Source organism: Myotis daubentonii, chromosome 8, assembly GCF_963259705.1.
Source record: "Myotis daubentonii chromosome 8, mMyoDau2.1, whole genome shotgun sequence".
Lineage (NCBI taxonomy): Eukaryota > Metazoa > Chordata > Mammalia > Chiroptera > Vespertilionidae > Myotis > Myotis daubentonii.
This window is the reverse complement of record NC_081847.1, coordinates 6,159,011-6,167,434: the sequence shown is the minus strand read 5'-3', so window position 1 is coordinate 6,167,434 and position 8,424 is coordinate 6,159,011.

The following is an 8,424-nucleotide window of genomic DNA, read 5'->3' as shown; positions in this document are numbered from 1 at the left end:
GCCTCCCCGGGCATTTCCATCCGGTCGCTCGTCCATTCATTCCTTCACTGTGCTGACCGCAAGCCCAGCCCCTCCGCGGGAGGCGGGCCCCGTCTGGCTGACACCCTCCCGGTGACCCGGGGCCTGCACACTGTACTTCCGGGTCAGGGTCCGCCTGGTGACCCGGGGCCTGCACACTGCACTTCCGGGTCAGGGCCCGCCCGGTGACCGCTCTGCTCCATCTGAAGCCAGATGTGCCTTCCAGGGTCTCCGAGGACCACACCTTCAGTGTCTAGATTTCTGTCCAGAGCCAGGTGGGACCAGGACGTCAGTCCTTCAAGCCCAAGGTGGTGCTTTCATCTTTGTGCTCGTCCTCCATCTTAGCCCCTGAGCTGTCCTCCATCTTAGCGCCCTTCCTCCATCCTAGCTCCCATCCTCCATTTTAGAGCCCATCCTCCATCTTAGCCCCCGTCCTCCATCTTAGCCCCCGACCTCCATCTTAGCTCCCGTCCTCCATCTTAGCTCCCGTCCTCCATCTTAGCCCCCGACCTCCATCTTAGCTCCTGTTCTCCATCTTAGCTCCCGTCCTCCATCCTAGCTCCCATCCTCCATCTTAGCTCCTGTCCTCCATCTTAGTGCCTTCCTCCATCCTAGCTCCCATCCTCCATCTTAGCTCCCGTCCTCCATCTTAGCTCCCGTCCTCCATCTTAGCCCCCGACCTCCATCTTAGCTCCTGTTCTCCATCTTAGCTCCCGTCCTCCATCCTAGCTCCCGTCCTCCATCTTAGCCCCCGACCTCCATCTTAGCCCCCACCTCCATCTTAGCTCCCGTCCTCCATCTTAGCTCCCGTCCTCCATCTTAGCCCCCGTCCTCCATCTTAGCCCCCGACCTCCATCTTAGCCCCCGACCTCCATCTTAGCTCCCGTCCTCCATCTTAGCTCCCGTCCTCCATCTTAGCCCCCGACCTCCATCTTAGCTCCTGTTCTCCATCTTTGCTCCCGTCCTCCATCTTAGCTCCCGTCCTCCATCTTAGCTCCTGTCCTCCATCTTAGTGCCTTCCTCCATCTTAGCACCTAGACTGTCCTACAGGTCAGGCCTAGTCCTCCATCTTAGCTCCTGTCCTCCATCTTAGTGCCTTCTTCCATCTTAGCTCCCTTCCTCCATCTTAGCTCCCGTCCTCCATCTTAGCTCCTGTCCTCCATCTTAGTGCCTTCCTCCATCTTAGCACCTAGACTGCCCTACAGGTCAGGCCTAGTCCTCCATCTTAGGTCCTGGAGCTCTGGGGCTCTCCTCTCCCTCTGGTCTTCCATCCCCTGCTCTTCATTTCCATTTGCAAACAGCTCAGCCCAAAGCAGGGGCTGCTTCTCAGCCTTACCCCCGGCTGCGGGCGGGCCCATGTGCTGACTCCAGCCCCACCTCGGCCTTCATGCCCATGTCCCGTCCCAGGGCCTCGGCAATGTGTTTCCAGCGGTTTCCGCAGGCCGAGACCTTTAGGGGGAACAGGGCCGACCTGGAGTTCCTGGGCGCCCCCCGAGCAGCCGGAGCCGGGGCCGGAGCGGCGGAGCGGCCGAGGAGCGACGGGACCTCGGGGACCAGGTCTGAGTGACAGGCTTCGTTCCTCTGGTTTACTTTTTTCTTTTTTACAAATTTTAGAAATGATGCATATTTCTTTCTCAGAATCCCTTCCATCTTCAGCATTCACTTAGAAAGTAAATTTTTATTGTGGAGTTCTATTCTTTAGTCTCCCCCCTCTTTTTTAACGAAGTTCCCCTCTCTGCCTCTGTACCCCCAGTACATCTCACAGATGGTTGTTATGCCAGGTTGAGGAAAAGACGTTTATTTCATTCATTGTAAAGTGTGCGGGGTAAACAAAATACAAAGGTATTTTCTATCTAGGATTAAAACATGAAGTCCCCGCGGGTCAACCATTTGTTTGGGATTTTTTCACATTTTGCATCCAGCTGACTCCTAGCAACTCACTGGAATGATGTGCTTGGAATGATTGCGGCTCATTAACGGGAAGCCATTGGAGAACTCGCTTCTAAAGCCCAGAATGACTTGTGGTCGCCCTGCTCGGGGTGCCCCTGAGGCCAGGGCTAGTAACCTCAGGATAGGAAGGCGGGGTCAGGCTGTTCTTGACTTTGGGATGCCTTTCATGGTTGTGGGTCCGGTCAGCGGAGTGTTTGTTGAACTTGCAGATGAGGTGCTCTGGGCCCCAGGTACGTTGTGCATCGCGTCCTTGCACAGCGAGCCAGGCTCCAAGGAGTCCAATTATCACAAAGTCCCGGAACTCAGATTTTTAAAAAGGGGGACATCTGTAATACTATCAACAACAAAGACTTAAAATAATAAAAAATAAAAAGCCTTGGAGCTCAGAAGGTAGAGATGATCTTCTCAGGTGAAGGAAGCAGAACCCTAGCAGTGCTTGACGGGAGTGCGTGGGCACCTTCACCATCATCGCCCTGCAGCCGCTGGGCTGTTCTCTACCCGTCAACTGTCACCATCTGGCCAGGGCCTTTGCGGGGGTGGGGGTGGGGGTGGGATGGCTCCCGTTGTGGCTCCACCCACAGCCCAGCCGCCTGGCCCCTCGTGGCCAGGACACCTGTGGGCCCAGCCGTTTGCTCAGGCTGGCCTTTGGCCTCTCAGGCTTGCCCTGCGACCAGCACTCTGCGGTCACAGCAGGACTCCCCGGGTTTACTTCAGGGCTCCATGGCCTTCCTTCCCTGTGGCCAAGGCCCTCAAGTAGCACCTGACTGCTCCCCTTGGTGGGACTCAGTGTGACCTTTGCCCTGTGGCCCCATCCTCCAGGTACTCCAGTCTTGCTTTCCTAGAGTTTTTAGTTCTTGGTGTTAGGTCACTGCCACCCTGAATAAAAATAGGTGTAATTAGCGTGTTACGGATTAGACTCTGCGTTCTAGCTTTGTGCCACTTCCTCTAATAAGACCAATTTTGGTGGTGACACATTTCCTAGAATCCCAGACTTGCTTCGATTGCTAAAATCCTCCGAAAGCCGATTATAGGTTAGACCTGTTTGCTTCAAAACCTGGAAGGGTTTGGTCCTGACCAGCTATCTTGGCTCCCACTTCCCTTCCCCCCCGGCTTCTCCCCAGCTCCCCAGTCTGTCTTGATTTTCTTGTTCTCTTCAGGCCGCAGAGCCTCTGTTCTCCCCCCAGGCTGCCGTTTTTGTTGACGGCTGAGCACACATGGCCTTCTGTGTGGCAAAGGCCCGTTCCTGGCTGGCTCGAGTCCCCACCAGTTAATCGGGTGGGAAGACTGAGTTAGGCTTGGCCGTTTCAGCCAAGCTGGGCACACATCGGACACACCTGCCACTTGAGCAGGCGTCCACAGTCAGCCCTGAGGGTCACAGCTGTAGCGTGATTTCAGCATGAGCCATTCAGGATTTCACGTTTCTTAGGAAAAGAAGGCATTCCGAGCGGCTGCTGTTCACCTGTTAACCTTAGAGGATTTCATAGAAGCGGGAGGGGTGTCCTCCCTACCCCGCTGGGTTAGCAGGAACAGCAAGCCCTACCCGCCCTGCCTTCCTAAGACCGTTTCTCACCTAGTGGAGAGCAGCCTCCGTCAGACTCCTTTCCATTCCGGGGGGTGTTTTTGCGTGTTTATTCCAGCGCTACCTGCTGCTGGTCCTTAGCCTCCAGCTCTGCTCTGTTTCACACTGAATTGACCTGCCGTCACTGGCAAGGCTTTTTGTTGTTCTGGAGGCTGTTTTGTCGTTGTTTGGGGGCAGACCTTAGTTTACAATGAAGTTTCGGGTGGGAGAGGAGAAAAGTTCTGGCCCTTAGTCAGATCTTCTCACGTATGTAAACAACCCCCAGAAGCAACACACCTTTTTAATTTGTCCTCGGAGAGCTGAGCCCTTCTGTCACCTGGGTCTTAATATTAATAAGTGCATTGGCCATCTGCAGTGGATTTGAAGGCTGAGTTGTCTGCCTCACAAAGAAATGGGCTATATTTAGTGTTTAAAGCAAGCCTGCTTTGTGATCTTTGTAAAGTCAGTGACATTCTTTCCATTTTTTCGGTGTAATTAGCACAAAAGGAGCCGTAATCTGAGAAGGTAGCAGAGACTAAAGCCACAGACTAGAGTCAGGAATGTTCAAGAAAGTGGGCAGCGGCCCTTTCCCAGCCCTGGGCGGGTGCAGAGCCGGGCGAGGCTCAGGGCAGGGCTGAAGCCTGTAGCTCATAAAAACATCTCCTTTTCATCTGATTCCCAGGCTGGCTGCAAATGCTTGAGACTTTGGCTGATGAGGATGAGGCCCAGAAATCAGGATTTTTAAAAGATTCCCAGGTGATTCTGATGTGCAGCCGAGGTTGAGAACCGCTGGTCTGACCTGAGGCCGTCACTAATTGCCAGGCTGCTTGAGAATGAGCAACCACTTTGGTTGGTAAATAAAGTAAAAACCCAAGAAGTAAAATTTGTATGTAGCCGTTTCTAAGGAAAGGAAACTTACTACCTGATTAAGCCACAGTGTTTAACTCTCTGAACTCTTAACTCTGTGGGGCTAAATTTGAAGAATTGAACACAATGAAAAAATGAAACTGTGAAATAAGAGCAGGTAAAGGGCTTCTTTTATCTAAAGAGATCTTGGAGGACTTCAGCCATCTCTCAATTGTGCCAACTTGCTTTCTGTTTTTTTCCTGTTGTGATTTGTTTAGTAAGATGTTGGATCAAAATATGATATAAATAAGGTACCTTGTAAATAAAACCAGAAGTTAGCTGGCCCCACTATTTTTAACTGCCCCTCTCTCTACATCCCCATGCTCAAGGCCAAGCTACGTGTTCTAAGCAACAGGTGTCCCTTTACCTACATCCTCATGGAAAAACTTCCCCCGAGGGAAGTTAAAGACTGTTAGCTTAGGAAAGTCAAGATCCCTGCTATCGAGGCGGCACTTTCTCATCTTTTTCTTTTAACCAATTAAAATCTCTAGTAAGTGGGTCCATTGGTCTATGGTTGATGTCATTATGCCCCCAGTCTGAGCTATCCATCTAGAATCTTCAGTGAAGGCTGACATTTGTGGGCTTTATATTATTTAGGTTTAAGTTTTAAAAGGAGTAGAGTAATGCACTTGGTGCTTTTTTTATTGTTTCCCCATTTTGAGGAAGAGGTGGCTTTGTTAAAAGTTATTCTCACCCACTCTGGAGTTGGCTCCTGGGGGTGTTGTGAGAGAGGCACTAATGGCTTGGGAACGGGGCATCTGTGGGTGCCAGGAAGCTCCTCTTATAGATGGGGCCCACCTTTCAGGGTCAGGAAAGGTCAGAAAAGGTACACAAACCCCAGGGGACTTCATGTTGTGAGCCATGGTTTTAAGTAGATGCTTCACCAGTATCTCAAAGCCAGTGGCTCAAGAAACAGTCCAATTACAATGGGCAATGTGCCCCCACACTCTGTTTGAATTAGATTTCATAAAAGTTATTTTAAAATTAGCTGATCAGTATTAAATAAGGACATTTCATATGACCATGTAGTTAATGCCTTGATTTTAAGTCTTCCGAAATGAAGTGTTGCTAACTTAAACATTTGTGCTTAGTTTAGAATGCAAGTTTAGGGGTACTTGTGGTTGGAATTACTAGCCTAGTGAATATGACAAGAAAAGAAGAGCCCTAGGTAATCACTACCTTAAAGTTTGAAGAACATTATGGTCCTAAGGAATAGAACCTTCTTAACCATGGTTAACTGGGCCTAGGTAGAAGGTTTTTTGGCTTCTTTGTTTTATAATACTTGCTTTTGGTGTCTATACAACACAGGTTTCAAGTCACATTCATTTGCAAACCACACTTGCAGCCATTCTAGTTAAATAAAAATGCAGAAAGTGCTTTAAAGATAGTGAAAGCACTAAATACTATTAAAACCTTACACCTAAGGTTTCTGCTTCAGTGGAAAACTGTTTATTGTTTCCTATGCTGTTAAAATACTATTAAATTTTCTCTGGGCTTTACAAAGATCCAAACTAATGGAAGGTCAAGAACACTCCTGTCCAAAAACTGAATTACATCATTAAGTATAATAATATTTTTAAGATTCTAAGCCGTGGTGAGTCTATTGGTTCTAAAAGCAGACAAGGCAGTCTCACTCAGTAGGTGCCAAAGAGCCCAGGAACACATCCACCCATAAACATGAAGCTCCCAAGACCTCAAAACTCAAACACTGTCGTGTGAATTCGCCCATTGTGGTAAAATATGCAGTGTTGGGAAAGATTCTGCTAGGCTGTCCCTCTGTGCAGCATGTGACACCATCGGTTTGACCAGGTTGTATCACTCAGTGACCTAGTGTTTTAGGTTGGGGTGTTATTATCCCAACTTGCTGGCTTTGGCCTGAAGCAAGTCACCTGAGCCAGGGACCTGTGCCCTCCCTGGCCATTTCATACCCTGGACACTCTGACCCTTTGCTCCTCTCTGGAGCCTGAAGTTTCCACCACTTCCATCTCCCCCTGAGCCAAATGAGAGGCCCCTTCCACTGCAAAAGTCTCTAGCCTGCACTGTACCAAGAATTATGCTAATGCATTGTTCTCCTCTTAAAGCATAAACCAGGTACTTAAAATGGTAATGACCTGGTAAAATAAATTACTAATTCATATGAAAAGGTCACACTTGGTGGCCTCCAAATTGGAAAGACTTTAAAAAAAAATTAAAACTTTTAAAGCCTGGGTAGGTCAAATGCAAGACTGAAAACTGTATGCAGTGCCAGCTCACCACGCTAATTAAGTAAAATCTCATCTTTCCCTTTGTGTGGAGTGAAAACAGAAAGCTGACCAGACCGCAAATGGGCTTGTGTTCCCGAGCTCTTAGTACCATTTGCTTACCTGTAAACCCTGGGTCCCATCTGCTGTCATTTATTTACAAAGTAAATGCTTTATCTGTCCATCAGTGGTTGGTCATAATAAAATATAGGTGAAACCTACATTTCTTTTTTTAAAAAAACCAACAAAACCTTTTTTCAAGGGTGGCCTGCTAGGTTAGAAGTTGAAATGACTAAAGCCTGACCTCGCTTCATACATTTCTAGGACAATAGTCCCATCCGGATCGCGCTTTGCCTGGAATAGGTGTCAGGATGTGAGGTGGCACAGATGCACTGCTTTCAAAGTTTAGGTATGAGATTCCTCAAAAAGGGGAGTGGTGACCCAGCTCAGGGGGGTTTCCAAATCAGGACCCTGTTCATTACATTCCTTGGAGTAATGTGTAGCTACTGGCAGAAATAGGGCGGTTGTGTTGGTTCCTATTTACCTTGTTCCCCGTAAATACAATGTGTTTGTGCTTTGACACATTAGAAGCAGGGAGGAAGATGCTTTTGAACAAATGGAGCATAAGAAGAAATTATGACCTCTTCTTCCTTCTTCCAAGTCTTCACCTATTTTTTTTTAAGTCAACCAATCAATGAAACATAACCAAGAAGTTTTACTTAGTATATGAAGATAGGAAACTCAGGTTGTTTCTGAGCTGGCTGGTGGGTGACTGTGAGTCCCGACCTCAGAGTCACTCGTCATTGATTGCGAGGCCCCACTGCCGCTTGGCTGCCCAGCACATTCAGCTTCAGTATCTTTATCTGCTGTTGTTTATGTTCAGAGCATCACCTGGTCACCTAGAACAGTCGTGCCTTTGAGCTTTTTTCCAAAAGGAGGTGTATTTTTGTGTGGAAAAGGCCAAAATCCAAAGTGTGACAAAGTCCCGCTTAGTTTAGTTTGGTGTCGGGGGAGGTCAGGCACCGCTGTGCAGTGTCATTGGAAAAGCTGGAGGCCACCCGGGCAGAGCGGGGGCTGCAGGGCATGGGGTCTGACCTGTAGCTTTTGCTTCCTGTTCTGAATCCCAAGTGTGTGACTTGGTGTCACACTTTTTACTTTGGGTTGAACAGACAGGGGTGAGGGGGAATTTCAACAGTCCTGTTGAAGAGTTAATAGTGTCTTTCTATTTTCAAAGAAAACTTAAAACTGTTCACAACAGTTTGCTCCAAAGTAGCAAACAATCACCCCAGGACCTTAGGTGTGTTGTGTGTTTCGGTTTACAGGTGGGCTTCCGTCCTTTCTTTTCCCCCCAAACATCCGAAGTTTTACTGACTCTTTAGAAGTCAAAAAAGTTTAAAGGTGGGAGAGAGAGTTTACCATTACTTTGTCCGTCCGAGTCTCTTGGCAGGCAGGCCTGCTGGGCAGCAGCGGCAGCCATGCCGTCTCAGCCTGATCGCCTGCGACTCCTGCTCACCTGGGCACAAGGTGGACCACACGGACCAAACATTACTGAATGAACGAACTGTACCTAAGCAGACACCGGAGTGACGGCAAGTGATTTAACCGAGGTCTCAGGAAGTGAGCAGCGGCTCCGTGGTTGAGAATTTGGTGTCCTTGCTCTTAACCCAGTGCTCTCTGCCACATGCTAGTGTGTGGGGCAAGAGTGGAGTGGGGACACTAGAGTTTTTAAACATTCTGCAAACAAATTCATGT